General features: G+C 46.0%; 1 protein-coding gene across 3 annotated transcripts in view; it reads left to right on the forward strand.

Moving 5' to 3' along the window:
• Window positions 1-640: 640 nt before the first annotated feature.
• Window positions 641-18,348, forward strand: part of ZNF516 (zinc finger protein 516) — a 105,417-nt gene continuing 87,709 nt past the window's right edge. For 2 of the 3 annotated variants that reach the window (XM_040586818.1, XM_040586820.1), the window contains exon 1: window positions 641-794. The gene's annotated coding sequence lies outside the window, so the exon portion shown is untranslated. Of the gene's footprint in view, window positions 795-881; window positions 950-18,348 lie in introns of those variants that run through there. The other variant, XM_040586819.1, reaches the window with a different exon arrangement.

The following is an 18,348-nucleotide window of genomic DNA, read 5'->3' on the forward strand; positions in this document are numbered from 1 at the left end:
GCGTGATTAAACTGAGCTTCGCAAACACGCAGGAAAGCAAGGACTGAACTTTTCAGACGCAGGAGCGATGCTGCTTTTTTTGTTGGTTTTTTTTTTATTTATTATTTTTTTTATTTTAAAAGCCATATGGCACATTGATTTGTTCGGAGGTCTTTCAACTTCCCCGGCGTGGCTGTTGAACAGTATTCCTCTTTGATCTTGATTGAGGACTTTAATGTTGTTGTTTCTGTGCATTTCAATAGATCCATAAATACTTTACCAGCGGAATTTGTCACCCCCCAAAAAAAGCAAAACAAAAAAAAGTTTCTAATAGAAATGCATCTGGGGCAACTCCAGCCCGCACCTTTCGCGGCGGAGGTACGTGGGAACCGGGCCGGCGGTGGGCAGGAACGCGACTCCGCGCCCGCACAACGCGGCGCCCGGCCTCCCCCCGCTCCCGCAGCGCCCGGCGGGGCCCCGGCGCCCCGCGCCCCAACTTTGCGCCGCGCAGACAATAGCGGCCGCCGTGCGGCCCCGCACCGGGCAGACCGCGGGCTGCGGCCGCCGGGGGACGCGCGGCGGCGGGGCGGGCGGGGCGCGGCGGGCGCGGGCGCGGCGCGCGGGCGCGGCGGGCGGGGGCGGCGCGCGGGCGTGGGGCGCGGCGGGGGCCGGCGGGCCGCCCCCGCCCGCGCCAGTGGAGCCGCTCGGCGGATCATGTGCAGCGCTCCGCTCGCATGCGGCGCATGGTTTCACCTTCAGGGCGGCGGGTGGCTCGGCGCGCCCTTCCCCGAGCGCGGCCGCCGGCAGCGGAGGAGGTGAGGGGCGGCGGGGCGGGGGGCTGGCCCGGCGGGCGGGGGTCCTCGGGCTGCGCCCCTGGGGGAAAAAAAACTTCGCGCCCCCCCCCCCCCCCCCCCCCCGCCTTCGGGAATGGGGACTGGCCCCCCCCGGTCATCGGAGCGGCCCCAAAATGGTAACTTTGCGCTGTTTCGCGAGGAGGAGGAGGAGGTCGAGGTCGGCTTTACTGCAGTGGTGGTGCCGGGGGGGCCGGCGGGCGCGGGGGGCCTTTTGGCTTTGTACGCTCCGTCAGGGGCGGGGGGGGGGGGCGGACTGCGATATTAATCCATTAGGAAACAAAGAACAAATTGCCTCACTTTAAAGTAAAATGCTTCGGCTAATGAAGGTGGGTGCTGGGTCTTTGAGCCCCGAGTAGCCACTTAAATTATTAAGTGGGTTTTTTGCTCTCTACTCCCCCCCCCCACCCCCCCCCACCCCGATAGCGTTGCTTCGGCGTCAGCGTGAAATGCGCGGTGTCCGTCCGTGTCCCCCCCCTTGTTTTTGAGTTGCTCGCCGCTCCGCTGCTCGCCGATCGCTGCGTGATCCCCGTTACAGAAGTACACAGTTTATCAAAGGAAGTTGGGGGTGGGCGGGCAGAGAAAACAATTATGCCCATATAGACAGCGAGAAGGGCTCGAAGGACAATGTCTCCGGAGCGATTATTTCCAGAAGAGGAAAATAGCCCGTTTGATGCGGGTGGGGTGGGGAGAGAGGCAGGGAGTTTAATGTATATGTTAAAAAAAAAGGGGGGGGGGGGAGTATCGAGGGGAGGGAAGTGGAAGGAGGGAGGGGGAGAAAAGAAGAATAGAAATAATGCAGTTCCAGACATTTTGTGCTATAAAAGCTTTCCTCCTCCTCGTCCCTCCCTCCCTCCCCCCGCTACTATCTTCGGTGATAATTAGCATAGCGCCTAGTCGCGATCCTAATGCGAATTAAGTACTTGGGCAAGTTGAGGAAAGTTTGGATGGGTAAACTTTGCTATAAGGGAACAAGGTGGGGTGTTAAAATAGGCAGTACGTGTGGGGAGGCGTGCGGGGTATGACAGCCGGCCGTTGTTTTTCCCCTCAAACCAGCTAACCTCTGCAATTAACTGCTGGAGACAAACCCTGTGTTTTAAGCCGAAAAGTGTCGGTTTGGAGTCAGCACCATTTATTAGGAGCGTTAATAAGCTGCCAGCATCAGACAGGGATCTTCTGGGGAGCGCGCATTGTGTGTGCCCACAGCTTATCCTTTACATTACCCCTATAGATACGGTGGCGCTCGGGCACTGGACGTGCAAATATAATTTCGCTCGGACTGCTTTCTAAACATTAATTCTGGTATTTATTTAATCCAGATGCAGGGTTCCCCTCCCCTCCCCTCCCCCCCCCCCCCCCCATTTGCTGCCTTATTGTTGGTTTACATTTTCTGAAAAGGCGACTGGTGTAACCTGTGGAATTTGAAATGCAAATAAAAGCCTGTGGGAGTTGAGGCAGAACAAATCAGCATTTATAAAGTGAAAAAGATTTAATGTCTTTGAAACCATTGCGAGATTTTTTTTTTTTTAAGACCTGGATCGTGACGTCAAGTCGTTTGGGAAAATTTTTAAAAAATATTATTTTTTTTAATGTCTGAAACGCGGGTATGCGAAGTGCTTACAGGAAAAACAGATTACAAGATTAACATCTGTTAACATGATCGTTTATCTCCAGCCAAAAATAGGTCAGTCCTTTCTTAAGGAAACACGATTGCTGGGCGCATGATTAAATAATGAAATTAGGCTGGTGAGTTCATAAATGAGACACTGTGCCGACGCGCGCTAGGATCCGACCTGTGACAAAAATACGTAATTCGGGGTCCGCGGGCGAGCGGTGCGAGGTCAAAGTCCCTTTCTGGGGAGAGGCGCAACTTCCCCCGCGCCCCCCCCCCCGCCGGGCGTTCCTCGCCGCCCCCCGCTCGCCCCAGGCCACCGGCAGCGCCCGCCCGGCCGCGGAGCCCAACTCTTCCCCGGCGAGCGGAGAAGTTTCCGCGGCAGGGAGGGGCGCGGGGTGCCGCGGCCGGGGGGGCCGGGGCCGGCTCGGCGCGGAGCCCCCGCCCGCTGCTGGTGCGCGCCCCGCCCCGCAGGGGCGGCCCCGCCCCCGGCCCCGCCCCCCGCCGCCGCCCGGCCCGGCCCCGCTCCGGGGTGTCGGGGCGCGGCGGGGTGGGACGAGGAGCTGCCGCGCCGCTGCCCGTAGCCTCTGCCCGGGGGGCGCACCCTCCGCCCCAGCCTCGCTGTTCGCATCCCGCCGCCGCTTCCCCCCCGGGTGGTGGGGTTGGGTGAGTTGGGCTTTTCTTGGAAGTGGATGCAAACGTGCTCTCACGAAAAATTTTCTCGGGATTTTTTTTTTTTTTTTTTTTTTTTGAAGTTGGTTTGCTGATTCTGCGGGCAGGTCGCAGCTCTTCAAAACTATGGCCTGGCGGCTGTGCTCTGGCCTGGTTCCTTGGCGGCTGGGGAGAGGTCCCAGCAGCCTGCCCCGCAAAGGGCTGCTGCGCTTTGGCCCCGTGCCACGGACTTTATTTCATGCTTGCTGCACTAAATGAGTTAACAGCCAAAGGGTTTTTCATTAACTCGACTTGGCAACCGTGTATTTCGTTGGCTCCCCCCCGCACCCCCCCCCCCCCCCAAAAAAAAAAGAAAAGAGGAAAGCATAATTTTAAACAGAAGTTGAACGGCATAAGGTGGATTGGTTTGGGGGTGTGTGTATGTTTCTCGGGATCTTGTCGGATTTCCTTTGTGCCCCCCTTCCCATCCGTGGCGTGTAGGTGTCGGGGTCTGCGTGCCTTGATGTGTGACCGTTGTTTTCCCACAGCGTGGTAAGGCCCTGTGCGGGAGGGGACCAAGCGGGAGGATGCTGACCCTGAGGGAGGGGCAGTGACCTGCAGCTGCTTCTCCTTTATCTGCCCCTCAGCCCTGCGGAGGGGTGTGTGTGTGCGTGTGGATGGGGCCCAGGGGTGTGTGTGGACATGCTGGGGGGCACGCTGTTGCACGTAGGGCAGGTGCATGTGGGGCTGGGAGGGGTGATGGTGGTGGTGCAAGCGGGACAGGTGTGTGTGCACGTGTGCAAGGCCAGGGATGGGGTATGTTGCATCGCTGCAGGTGAGCCAGATGTGTGTGCCTGCAGGTCCTGCTGGGTATGGCGGGGGCCAGGTACACGTGTGCACGCCCGGATGGGGCTTCCCTGGCTGCAGGTGTGTATCCACCCGTACAGGAGCAGGGGGTGCTTTGTTGAGGCAGGTGCATACGTGTATTCATCAATGTGCCACATCAAGTGTGTGGTGCTGGGCCTGTGTCCCACGCATGGGTGTGGGTGGTAGTGGGCGCTGGATGCAGCTGCATGCCAGCTCCTCTGGTGTCGTCCGTCCCCCCCCCCCGCCCCGCTTTTGTCCCCCAGGCTGGCTGCTGCTAGCAGGCCAAAAATAACTGTATTGCAAGAGGTGTTTGGTCTTCTGAGGGGAAAGTGGCACCTGGGAGGAGTGGTGGTGGTGGTGATGGGAGCAAAAGTTTTACTGAGGCAGGGAGTATTTTGGGGAGGTTTGCTGCTGTAGTTTTGTCTGCGGCAGCTGGCCAGGACAAGTTGTCTCTCGGTGAGTGCTGCTGCTTGGTTTCCTGCTGGCATGTCCTTCACCTCTGTCACAGCAAACCCATGGCTGGCTGGCCTGGTCCTGTGCTGCTCTGTGCACCCACCATGGTTTTCGGAGCTTTCCCCCAGTAAAACTGGAAGCTGAAGTTGTGTCGGAGCACCTGTGGTGTGGTGGTTATTGCAGTGCAGTTACTCCAGGAGATGTCTTTAGTTTCACAGTAGAGTAGCTGCCATAGCCATTTTGAATGAGCTCTGTACAATAAAGTGATTTGTGTGGAGCTTTGTGTTACTGGTGCGGTGTGCACCTTTACTAGCTCCTGGCATAAAATATTTTTTAGATACCTCTAAAAATTCTTGCCTGGGATTTGTTTTCAGGCCTTCAGTTCCTGTAAGACTGAGTGGTGTTGAGGTGACGTGTAGTTAGTGATAAGTAACGGTGTGGTCTGTGTGGACAATAGGGCATTGTAACCCCCTTCTACACTGTTAGTTTAATACACAGAGAGAATGCTTGCAAAAGAAGAAAAGAGAAAAAATTAACACCAGTGAGAATAACATTGTCTTAAGGAATGATCCAAAACATGTTTAAAGAGAGGAATGGTATTTGTTAGCGCTGCTCCTATCTGAGCTCAGCGCGACCTTCAAAATTGCTCTAGGCGACTAAAACAATATGCGTCAGGAGCTGCGTGCAGTCCGTCCATGAATGTGAACGACAACTACTCTCTGCATCATAGAAAATAAAACAGTTTACAGCACTAAGGTGAAAGTACCTATTGTTATTTGCAAGTGACCTCAGGGACGGTATGGCTGGCTGGAATGGAGCAACAGCAGTGACACTCGATTTCTGTAGATTAAAGTTTTTCCTGTGACAGTGACTAATGTCATTGCTTTAAAAATTAGGTTCATGGTATGTTTTTATAGTTGGTGATAGTACCGTGCTGTCACCAAGATTTAATAATAGCAATTATCGGTATAGAAGTACTCAGTGAAGGGGTTGAAAACGATTATGCCATCGCTCTGAATCTCTGCCTGTTGAACTGCCCATAAGTACAGCCATCCTTCATTTTATCAGAGGAAGATGTGTATGTCTTAACACTATAGATCTGCTTTGGAAGCAGGGACGTTGGCTTCAGTTGACTGACAAAAGGGTAAAATGAACCTTGCTGTGGGTGCTTGTGTAGCTGGTAGGGGAGGGGACAGGCTGGGAGTGTGTCAACCGATGCATGATGTAGTCACCAACTCTTGCAAACTTTAGGTAGTCTGTTTATTTGGATATTTTTTTTAAGGTCTTTACATACAGGTGGCTACCAACAGAGTTATCTACAGTTATTTGTGATCTTAACTGGTGAATTTTATACTGAGGTTTTATCTAATGGAGGGGCATCTGTATTCAGTGTGATCCAAAACCTGTTAACTTTGAAAGGCCTCACTTCTGTGAAGGCTTACAGTCATGCCAAGTACTTCCAGGACTTCTCTAGAATTCCATAGACTATGCAAAATGAGCCAGTGCATAGGCTTTTGTGAGACCAGTGATGAAGGCTGTATGCATGTACTCCAACTGGAAAGCTGGGTTTGACTATGTTGTTTCTTAAAGACATCAAAATAGAAAGCTGAAATACAGTGATTGTGTTTTGCAGGAAGCAACTTGTCTGAGCTTGCAGATTTTACAAGTAAAATGTGCCTGTTTTTGAGACACAAGTATGAATTTGCAGATACATACCTTTTAAACCTGAATGGGTATTAGCTTTCTGTGCAGAAAGGGGAAATGGACTATTACTGTTTTTCATAGCTGTGTGATGTTCCTCAGTTGGGCAAGAGCATGCACAAACATCCTATAAATTGCCTTGTTGCTTGTGAGCTCAGTGCTGTCCCCTAATAAGCACGCCTGCCACTCCCATTGACTGCTGGGAGGTACATGAGGCTGTCTCTGGGTGGAATTAAACTTTTGTAGGCGAGTCTGAAATCTTTAACAATATCGGCAGTTGATCAGCTAAAACTTATTACAGTGGTGGGTTTTTTTTTTTTGCTTTTTTCTGCAGTCATAGAATTATCCAGATAATTAATCACTGCATGGCCAAAAAAACCAAACACCAAACCCCCAGAAAAAAAGTCATGTTCATTTGATTAGATATCTGCAAAATAAATGTTTGAACCGTGGAGCAACATTGCTTTTTCAAAGCAGGCATCTGATGTTCTGCAGATGTTTATGCACTTCAGTGCTAGGATAAAACTGTTCTGACTCAGTCACTGAAGGTAAAATTCTATTTTTCAGTTACCCAGTGTAATTGCATAATAACTCTGGGCATCATCAGTACGATACTTGGGAGTTAGAAGGACTTAACAGCAGTATTTCTTGATTGACACTTCTGTGTTAAAAGTGAGACTTCCTTTCCTTTTCCAGCAGGAGCAGTCCTAGTAAATATTACGATAGTGAGCCCGCATTAAGACATGCTCATGGATTATGGTCCAGGTAGTTAACATTGCCATGGCTTTCATTAGGATGATGACTTCATTGCAGATGTTTACTTTCATTACCTAACTGTTAGTCAGCAAATGCTCGGTCTCTTGATCTGCTGAACCTGCTTTGCTATTTGAAGCCAATGAGCTCTGGTTTTATGTTTGGGTTTTTTTTTTTGGTGTTTTTTTTTTTTTTTTCTGATGTGATGATTACTCAATCTTGATTATTCATTTTTTTGATGTTGTTTACATCTTGGTTATCTGTAGAGGCCCATCAACGTTGTTACACACTTCATGTTAGCAGTTTCTCCTTGCGTTCCTGAAACTGCATTACGGCAACAGCACTTATGCAAACGGACTCGGGGCATTAAGCATATGTTCTGAGCTTAAATTAGTGTGTGGATTGACAATGCTTGCATCTCTTAAGTTGCTGCCAAACTATTTATTGCCTAATAAGTTCTAGCAGGTATTTTATAGCAGTAGCACACGGCTGCTGTAAGATAATTCGTTTGTTTACCGCTCCCAAGTTGTGAGCTAACATTGCAAATAGTGCCTGTTGCAGGGACACTGGGACGGTGGCTGTTGACGTGGTGTGTTGTTAATGAAGGCACTGGTCTAAACTGTTTAAAGTCAAATGTTGTGGAGGAAGAGAGGCTTTCTACTGTGGATTCAGAACTACTTACGTTCTGATGACTACTTAAAATCCATTTTTGCTAACCTTTCATTAAAGTGATTGCTTATGGAAAATAATTTAATTTGTATCGGCAGGATATTACGTAGCTTAACGCTTGTTCAACAAAATCCAGCTTTCCTTATGGCTGTTGCAGAAGCCATAGGCCTGGCGTTGCTGTTGTACAGTCGTGGTAAACCCAAGGTAACTTTAGCAGCGTGGCACTGTACTTACAAGGCTGTGTGTGGGGATGAATTTAGCACACAGCACTTAGCTCCTAATTAAAGCTTATAGTATTACATCCGTAATCAGGACACTCTTAGAATCTCTAAAGAAATTAGTTTTTTCTTTGTTTACTCTTCTCCCTTTTCTTTCTTGCCATCTTGCTGTATGGTGTCAGGAGCTTGCTCCTCTGTATTGCTGTCATGTTTACTCCCAAAGGAAATGTTTTCCAGCAGTGTACTCCAAATTGCAAAGTAGAATAATTTCGTGGCTCCCGAAATCTTTAAGGTCAGTTTCTGGAACCATCTAGCTTTTAATCTTCTTTTCAAAGTAAAACAGAAACTACAAAGCATATGTAATTACAATTTGTAGCTATTTTTAGATTCCTGACATGTTTCCTTTATAGTATAATGATAAAAACAAATACTCAGCACAGAGGCTAGACAGACAATTTTCAAACCAACAGCATCTGCTCCAGCTACCCTGCATGTATTTTGTACATGTTTGCTTTGGTCCTTTTATTTTTTTATTGGTTTTGGTTTTTTTTGTTAGTGTACTGAAACTGTGTATTTCAGTATATGACTGGGGGTTGCAGAGAAAATGAGAGCTCTGTCTATCGGGCAGGTCCTGTTGGGAGTGTTTGCTGAAAATCGGGTCATGTATCAGTGAGTTTTAATGTATACACACGCGCATGCTTTGCCTTTCTGGCAGGTAAAATCAAGAACGGTGAGTTGGCTTGTCACTATTTTTACACTGCATAGAAATGCTTGTATTGGCTTATTACAGGGACTTAATAGTAATTTTTCCTTGTCTTTTTAAAAAAGATAGTGAGCAGTGAAGTGGCATTAATTTTCAGTAAAGAAAGAGAGGCTGGTGGAAATTGAGGTTTTCTGGTCACAATTGTAACCTTGTTTTAAAATAATCACATTTGTTTATGTAAAAATAGATTTGGGAAAGAAATTAGCCTTGTTCTTTGTTTTTAAAAGGGTAACGTGTGTGTACTCACCATATGGCAGCATTTAACCCATATTGTATGAAATGACAACAAGTCACATTTATGCTCTGGTTTGTTTCAGTGATTCAGAATGTTCTTTTTCTGAAATGTACAATGAATGATGCATTTAAGGTTGTGCAATGTAACTGTGTCTTTAGCTGTTTTGCCTCATTGTTCTAATGATATTGGGTTCATGAGTAAGCAAATTTATTTTTTTTTTCCTTCTGAAATAATTTCCTTAAGAAATAGTTGGTCTCTGAATGCCGAAATAATTCGAGGGAAGAGTTACGAACAATAGCTGGTGACATGGTGTGTTGTATAAGATTGCAGGGCGAGGTGTTACGGTCTCTGCTGGCTGAAACTAGAGCTGCTCCTTTGATGGTTGAGGATGTGCTTGGGAAGACTTTCTCCCTTGCTCTTGCTCCAGTCTTTGCACAGAGGTTTCTTAGTTGTCTATTTTAATGGATGCATTCTGGCTTCCCTTGCGGTAGACTGAGAGGCACCTGTATTCATGAGCTGGTACCAGTATTGGCAGCCATAAGTATGATAAAACCATGAATCAGGCAGCTTAAGGTATTGACTTAAACTATGCAATTAGGGAAATAAGATCTCTTATTTTCTCTTCGGATTTGGAGCCCCTGGGAGTTGTATTTTTAGGCTCTCTTTCCCCTTGCCATCCTAGCCATGTGTATCTTTAGGGTTTTGGGAGGTGGGGCTCTACTCGGAAGTCCCAAGGCGTGTGGTAAATAGGAGTTAGCCCCATACAGTGTGTTGCATGAGAACTTCCGAAAGTCGGTGGCACTCCTCGGGGAGGTACCAGTTGCTCACCATCTGTCTCTTAAAGTCATTTCTTTTAACCTTGGAATACAGAAATATTTCAACAAGGTTATTCACATGTCTGTGTGAAGTATCTATAAGCGTACCAGAAAACTGCTAAGCTTCTAATTTCAACGTGGTGTTTGAATACTAATGTATACCAATTAGGAATGGCTGATGTTGTAATTTGTAGAAGTTGAAAGGAGCATTAAACACCACCCTTCCAAAACTAAATACAGCTTTTCCTCCTGTGTGTAGCTGCTTACATGAAACCAAGGGTCTGTGTTCCAGATTGTTATGATGGCACGTTGATACATCCTTGAATAAACTACCAGTCTCACGTAGTATCACATCAGCCCCTTTGTAACAGCCTGTGTGTAACTGTACCTTTAGCTGATTAACACAATACTTTCTTGATACTGTTTTTATGACTCTGTGAATGCTTATTTGAAGACCATTTTTAGAGAAGTGTTTTCATCGCTACTGAGAAAAGCTGTACAAAATCTATAAATACTTTAATTAGATTTGCTCTCTCTTTTTTTTCTTTTCTTTCCCCCCAGATAAATTTTACTTCTGTAATTAATGCTGTGATCTTCAATGCATAATTTATATTGACATTAATAATGATACTTGGAGAATCAAGTTTGAGAAAACGTGACAATTTATGTTGATAACCCCGGTCCCATTAAATTTGAACAGATTTTAGTAGAGCGAGCCATGACTGTTAGTGGTATGATGAAGTAACCTACTTCTCATTGTGGCAGGCCTATTGGAGAGTTCATCTTATTGTGAATGGTACATACCAGGTGTCAAGTGACATGCCAGACACACAGCTTTGCTTCTGAATGACTCCTTCTAATTAGAAAGTAATGGCTTTAACGGGATCAACACAGTAATCGGAGTCCCTCAGTTCTCCAGTGCCAGGCGGTGTGTATTTGCAAATGTTAGGTATTTATCTGCTTCTCATTTTGCTGCAAAATTATTGGTAACCTTGGGTAAATTGGGGGGTGGGGTGGGTGGGAATACTATGTGGAAATCGTGGGATTAATGGTTTAGCAGTCAGGATTAAAAATAGTCTCAGCAAATTACCCTGTTGATACTGGAGCCAGAATCTGTTAATGGGGTTACAAGCAGATTGGTTTATCAGTCATTTATTTTCTAGGTTGATTAGGGATTATAGGTTGCCATGTATTTGTATCACAAAAGTAAGCAGTGCAAAAAGCAAGGATTGCTAATATTTCACTTCAGTGTCATGCACTTAAAAGGAGTGTATCTGGAGCTCAGAACTATCTTCTAGGCTGTGGGCAGCCTTTTTCCTCAGATTTTGATGCTCTTGAGGTGGATGTCTAAGTAGCTTGGGTATTGTAAAGGGGTGGCTTGGCTTGTTAGAAGTCTGAAAAACGGTGAAAGCACTAAGGTAATCTGTGAAATTCATGCAGGCCACTAAGCACAAAACTTTAAATGCTTGTTACTGAACTGTCTGCTGTTTCGTCTCCTATTTCAGTGCAAAAGCTACAGCATTTTTTAGTCACAATAATGTGTATGATGTGCAACCTGAGCAACAGGCTGATGACTTCTGTGTGTCCTCTTCTAACCTGCAAAGAAATTGTCTCTGTGTGTACCCCTGCATAGTGGAATCTTTCAACTGCCACCTGTATGTTGCAGGTCACACGTTTGTACCTAAGCTAGGCATAGCATTGCGAAGCAGGGTGTTCCCCTCTAGATGAGAGCCATGATGGAGATGGAGTCCTTCAGATATTACTCTTACCTTCTGCTGTCTAGCTCAGGAGACACTGTGATTTTCACACTCTTTCCTACCTTGTCCTGGTGTACAGCTTAACATAATCTAGTGATATTTATTGGCTTTTCAGTACTTGCCAAGTGAAATGCAATGAAGTGGCAGGTGAAGATTTCTGCAACTTTTTAGCTAGATTTAGAGCACTGAAGAAGATTGATGGAGAGACTTGTAACTGTTTTTGCTTCCTTGGCTCTGACAGAAGAGAATGGGGAGAACAAGAAGTTTAAGAAGAGAAATGCCAACCTGGTTTGAGAGAGGAATGGATGGTACTAGCTAAAGAGGAACCCAGCTGGTCCCCAGTGGTATGGTAGGCAGAGGAAAGGGAAGGAAATGGGGTCCTTGAGATGTAAGTAATCAGGCTAATTCCTTACCCTTCTAAAGCCCAGGTCCTCTTCCCACCTTTCAAAAATCTTGTCCAAGCCTCCTGCGGGCTCCAACACTGGTGCCCAGGCATCAAGGCGTGTATCACTAGACTGAAGGGGAAGGCTGTCCTTTTAACATGGCTCTTTTGTATGTGAGTTTTGTGCTCCCAGAGCATGGGAGATGGGGGAGAGAGTGTAATGGACACGGTGAGGGATGAGCAGCCCAGGGCAGTGGCAGGATCAAGAAACTTGTCTGAGGTTTTGGTTTGAGTCCTCTCTCTTACAGGTTATTGTGCAGACCAGTGCAGGTTACTCTGCAGAGTGTAGGGACCCCTTCAACGGTCCTGCTGGCTCAGTAGGTTCGGGAACACTGCCCTCTCAGTTGGTACTACCTCTGCACAGGGGAAAAAAAAAACCAACATCACTCGGGAGAGTTTCTGTCCTCTGTTGTCCCCATGGGAGAGGACACATTCTCTCTTAAACTAAACTCTCTTCAATGTTTAAGAAAAAGGACAAGGTGATGAACAGTGTGAGTGTGACAGCTCAGATGATGCTAGATGTAAAAAAGATTTTTTCTGTTCTTACAAACCCAGTTTATTCTGCTTTGTTCAGTGTATTTTACACTTTGGAGAACAGAACAGTATTTGAAGGCCTGAAATCTCAGTTTCTCACTGCAATACAGAAAATGAAGTTTTCAGTTTGTGATTTTTTTCAGTAATTTCCTGAAAAAATGCCTGTGTAGGGGTATATGAATGTGGAAAAGATAGATGAAAAATGATTTTGCAGAGGAGCAATAAAAATGCTCTTCACACAGCTATTCCTGCTTTACTTCTGTGATGTTAAGGGTCTAGTAGATTTTGACTAGCGTAACTCATGAGTTTCCTCATGGAGTCTTACAGCAGCTCTGCATAGTTCATTGAAGACCAGGTACCCAGAGTTACTCTTTGTGTAATTCTGCCCACTAGCTTACACCTTGTGTTTGGGATAGTGGAGCTGTGCAAAGACGAGCTCGTTGACTTGTAAAGATCTCTCACGTTTCACTGGTGGCATCAGCGTTTACATGGGCAGAGGCAGTGAGGGAGATGGTGCAGGCCGCAAAAGAGGAAGGCACAGGGTATGAGGAGCTGAACACAGCCTTAAAGGAAGGGAGAATGTAACAAGACCGTGCAGAAATAAGGGAGGAGAAAATGGGTGTTTGGAGGAGCTGTGGAGGTCCATGAAGACTGTTGAAGGTGGAGAACTGGTTTCCCCTGTACCTAGGGACACTGGGTTTCGGTAGGTGAGTGTCTTTTGTTTCCTCAGGAATCTCTGGTTATCTGTGTAACTAGTAGAAGGGTTGTTGCCCCTTAGTACTATTTTTTCTTCGTGAGTGGTGAGATTGATGTGGCAGCTGGAGCTCCCCCAGTCCTTGTGTCCCTCTACAGCGTTGCTGGATGCCATTGTCTGGGATGGGTAACATGGTCTAACTGGGATCTCATTTATTTCCCATGTCAGTGGCCTGCTGGGTGGTCTCTGCCATCCTGCAGCAGCACAAGGGGGAGACAGGAGTGTTCAGAGCTGTGTAGGAGCAAGATATGGAGATACCTGGTGCCTAGCATGTGCGGTCCTGCTCCATCACCATGGGTACTGGGAAAAATTGCAGTGCAGATGGTGGTGGTGGTGGTTATGGAGACGAGAGGTTAAGCAGAAGAAGAGGAGGTTGGCCAAGCACATGTGTTCGCATGTGTGTGAAGTAACTGAATTTTTTCTTTTGTGTAGTTACTTTAAGGGACTTAAGACTTGGTTCTCACTGTACAAATCACTGTTTATGGTAGCCCCTTCTTGCGCCTCTTGTCCCCCTGATCTACTTTGCTCTGCAGTCCCCGTTGCCTGGTTGTTGCACGCTTCTGAACTTGGTGGTGTCAACATTAAAAATCTGAAGGTGGTAGAGACCTGGGTTGAGTGGGTGGATGTGGCATGTTGAGCGTGAGAGTTTTTGAAGGAGAGATATGAAGTGAAGCAGGCTTGTGTTCAGGATGAAAATGGGAGCGATGTGAACATTGCAAAGGGCCCATGAGAAGCGTGTGGCTACGCTGAGAAACTGGGCTGTTTGCATAGGAGGGCTGGGAGGATGGCAGGCAGGATGCGGACAGCCACCTAAGGCTGATTATTTTTTAGCACTGGCAGCAACCTTCCTTAAGGAAGGAAACAAAGAAATTGCTGTGAATGAATAGAATTTGTTAGGACCAGCTAGGTTTCTGAAAGGTGTGTCAGCAAAACCAGCCATTTAAAAAAAAAAAAAAAAAGCACTTGGGAAGTCTGTTGTTCATCCCCTGTCTTTTCTGTGGATAATCATGAATCTGTCCTGAAAGCACATTTTCAAGATGTGACTTTTACTGCTACGGCCTTCACTGATTACTTTTGCAAAGAATGTGCTGGGTATAATTTTTCTGGTCTCTTAAAAAGAAGTAATAACTTCATGTTTTAAGCATTATGAAGGAGATAAAATTAGGACATGCAGCAGTTCCTTTTTCCAAGCTTCTGTAGTTTTCATCAGTTCCTTTTGCTAACAGCCATCCTCTAAATCAAACCGCAACATGATGGTCAGGTAAGGGTATGTGGGAACACGGCAGGCATCTGTTTTTATCTGACACAAAGTCAGCGGTTTAGGTTTACAGAAGATTATGATTTATCAGGACAGTATAATTATAGCTGTTGTCATACAGTGGCACCCAGTAGCGATGATCTGTTGCTGTTGTTCTGGGATGTGTACAAAACATAGTAGGAAACAGTCCCAGGACTTGATTGTATCTTCTCTGTGTACATGTGGTTGTGTGAATCCATTAATGGGTCATTAAAATTCTTCAAAGCATATCTGCTGTCAAATTAAACGCTAATAAATGTCTGTTAATTATCATAGCCCTCTTCACAATAATAAGTTATTAGAATTTAATTTACTGTGCATTTTACTAGATTAGGGGGGAAGCCAACTTCAGCGTTTGATCCTCAGCTGGTGTTTGAATGTGTATCCACAACACAAGGCAAAAATTTGGTGACAGTCTTCCTAGTACCGAAGGCTGCCTGTGTGTTGATGCTGTGGAAGTGCTTTCTGCTATCCTTCAAACTTGGTCGGTTTCTGTGCAGGGAACTGGTCCTGCCCCAGGCTTGCAGGACACTGTGGGGTTCCTCATCCTCATCACTCAGTGGGTGCCTAGAAATGTGGTCAATGCCAAGGTACGTGAGTCATCCCAGAAATTAACCTGTCAGCTGCCTGGAAAAATGTGGGTGGTTCATCTGTGTATCAGCCATCTTTGTATCTTTTACAGAGGGTTAGTAGTGAAAAGGTGACAGTGAAAAGTCACACAAGTGATGAGAGCAACCAAGGAAGAAAAAGTTTGACGTGCCGTGTAGCATGGGTGTATTCAGCTGAGTACAGTGCTCATCTGTGGGGTAAAGTATTATTTAAGCAGTTTTCCTTCACTGTGGAGATACTCTGCTTTTGCAAACAGCAGTAACAACTTTCTTTGATTTTGGTAATTCAGCTTATTAGTAAGAGCTGTGTGGCATAGTAAATACGCACAGATACAAAGCTCACTTTTATATGTGTTTTCTGAGCAGCGCAGCTGGGAGTAAAGTGGTGCCGTATCCCGTGGACATGTAAATGGCTTTGTAATTTCTTCTAAATACTGGTCAGAAAATGGTACAGATTCTGTAACTTGAGGACATACCAGCTTGACCCCAGAAACTAAGCTTTGCTCAGTTACTCTGCATTTCATTGGTGTTTCTTGACTGACTTCAGTCATATTAATTTAGGTTTACATCAGCATACATGAGACTAGAGGTTAGCGCTTGGCATGCTGAATATGCACTGTGGCATAGAAAGTGAAGCAGGATGGCAGGGGACTGAGGGGCAGGAGAGATGCTCATGGCATGTGCCTTGTGCCTCTGCAGACTTCAGCCCTGTACTCCCCGAGTCATGTTTAGCCCTGGTGTAGGTAGGTACAGCCTATGCTGAGGATATTCCTACCTTGAGGTCATGGCATAGGGTCATTGATCTCACTTTCTGACCGCTTTTCTCTGTAACCCATACTGACTTGTAGGTTGATGGTGAATTCATGGCTTTTAGGTAGTCATGTCTGCTCCTGTGCATGTACACACACACACTCTACTACAAAATAAAACCTTCAAAGCCCTCCCTGAGTAATCTTTACTGACATCAGTGAGCACTTACTCATCAGAGGAGTCTTGCTGAGTTGAGAGGCACTTTCTTGTGAGTAAGAGTTGGCTGGTGCTAGCAATGGTTACCCAGCCTGGCCCCGTGGGGTGGTGTTATGACTCAATAATCCTAAGCTTTGGCTTTGGCATTGTCTGGGTATGCGCCCATACACACAAAGTGTCGTTATTACCAGACTGGGACTTGAAAAATGTGAAATTGTTAGTTCCACTTCTGTTAGTGGTGCTGGCCATCTGCTTAAAACCAGGCAAATAGAATACTTGCAGCCTCATAGGTTCAAGTGCCTCCTTGGCCGTGCATGGTGATGTACAACACTTTGTGTTTATGACAGCAGGCTCTGATGTGCTTCTGTCCCCTTGCCTCCTCTTTCGCATCACAGGCTGAATTTTTGACTCTTTGCCATTGCTACCCACTGACACGGAGATTTTGGGGTGCAGTCAGTCCAGGTTGGTCCTCTGTGTATACTGGGCATACACCTGCATGCTCTGTGAATTTGTTAAAAGTACAGGTCAGCTGTTAAGAGAAAACAGTACCAGACTTGTTAGGTAATGTGGAAAAAGAAGGCGGTATCATGATGATGGCTTTAGAAAACAGGGATTGTTTTCTGTAGTTCCCCAAATATGACAGAAGATGCCTAGCTAAGTATTGTTGAAAAATGTACTTGCTCACTAGAATGGCAGTAAGTGTATGATAAAGTTAATGCCAAAGGTAAGAATGCAGTTTAATGTAGTGACTTCAGAATCCTATACTCGTTCAGTATTTCTGCTTTTCTCATCTTGGTGAAGAGTGGAAGATTTCCTTTTTTTTTTCTTTCTTTTTTTCCCCCTCCCCTTCTCCTACTTCCAGTTTTGCAGAAGTAGCTGGTTTGTAGTTATCTGTAGTTTTGAGGTTATACATTAGCAAGCATTGTATTATTAACCCTTGGAAGTCAGTGTTGATTTTTTTGGTAGTATAAGCATAGTCTATGCCTATACATGTGGAAACAAGAGTCACAGATTTATTTTAAAGCTACAGAGGTGGATATGTGGTGTTGGCAAGAACCAGAGCGTACCCTAAGGCATCCTTACATTGCCAGTTAGGATGTGAGTCTTTATAAAAGTAAATTTTATTGTCTAGGTTAAAAGCCAAATTCACTGAACTAAATTAATCTCTGGTTCATTTCCAGTGTTGGCAGTTTAACCAGGGATGAATGTGGCTGTTTGGTTTAAACATTAAAGGATGCTACTGATGTGATATTTTTTAAACTAATACTAGAGAGAGCTCAGTTAGGTTTTTGGAGTTTCTGCATGGAGTTCCTGTGCTACCAATAATAAAATGGATCTGTATTTATTTACTTATTTAATCAACATACGTGCCATGAGTACAAAGCTTGTAATTTAATACTCGGCCTTGGGCTGGCAAGCTGATCTGTGTAGGCAGATAGATACTAGTGGCCACTTGGAAACCTATTGAAGTGACTGCAAAGGTTTGCTCATGTGGGTCAGTCTGTACAGCTAGGGGTTTAGTTTCAGACACAATTTACAATTCACTGTTGCTTAATTTTAGAGCACAAATAATTGCTTTGCTTATTCAAGAGAATAAACTGCTTCTCTTTGAAACGTTCCTAACTAGGGTGTAAACCCAGGTAATTTATGTTACGTGGCAGGAGAAACAGTTTGTCTACTGCATGAAACCCCTTTATATATCAGTGTAATCCATCCATTAGTTTATAGATTCAGAGTCCTCCTGGAAGTGTCACAAATCTGCAGTGCCCCTGAGCACCAGATTTAGCACTCGAATGTTCAGATGTAGTTTTCAGATCTATAAACTGTCTGGATCCTTACAGCTCCCCACTGGCTGTGTTTTTCAAGATGTTCAGGCTCAGCTGTAACTTACGCTTAATCAGAGGGGTCTCAGGCAGCCCAGACGGTAGCATTGCAGTTATCCAAAGGGACACTGTCATCTTTAAGATGACCTAAAAGCTTAGTTGGGTGTATAACACGATACCAGTGTGGAGGATAGCTCTGCAGCTGATGTCAGTTGGGGGCTTGGGTCCCGGCCGAGGCTTCCACCTGGATACCTGTAGGGTGGCAGAGTGTGTCTGCTGCAGGTGCAGGGTTGGGACGTGAAGGAACAGCTGGGAGTGTTTGTTCCTGTAGGTTTTTCTGAAAGTGGTGAGGAGAAGGCAAAAGAAGGAAAGCTGAAGTGCCAGCCTGGGTAAATGAAACAGTAAGTGCGGTGCTGACATAGCATAGGGCAGATCATCTTGCCCCAGTGCTCTACGTGCCCTGTTGTGACAGTAGGAGCAGTTGAGCAGGGAAGCACATCGCTGCTCCCCTCCCTGAGTTTTTGTGCTGCAACTTCTATATGGAGTCTTTTGGCCAAAACTTCTCTCAGGCATCCCTTTAGGAAGCACGTTTTGACACTG

This window comes from Falco naumanni, chromosome 3, assembly GCF_017639655.2.
Source record: "Falco naumanni isolate bFalNau1 chromosome 3, bFalNau1.pat, whole genome shotgun sequence".
In the NCBI taxonomy this organism is placed as follows: domain Eukaryota; kingdom Metazoa; phylum Chordata; class Aves; order Falconiformes; family Falconidae; genus Falco; species Falco naumanni.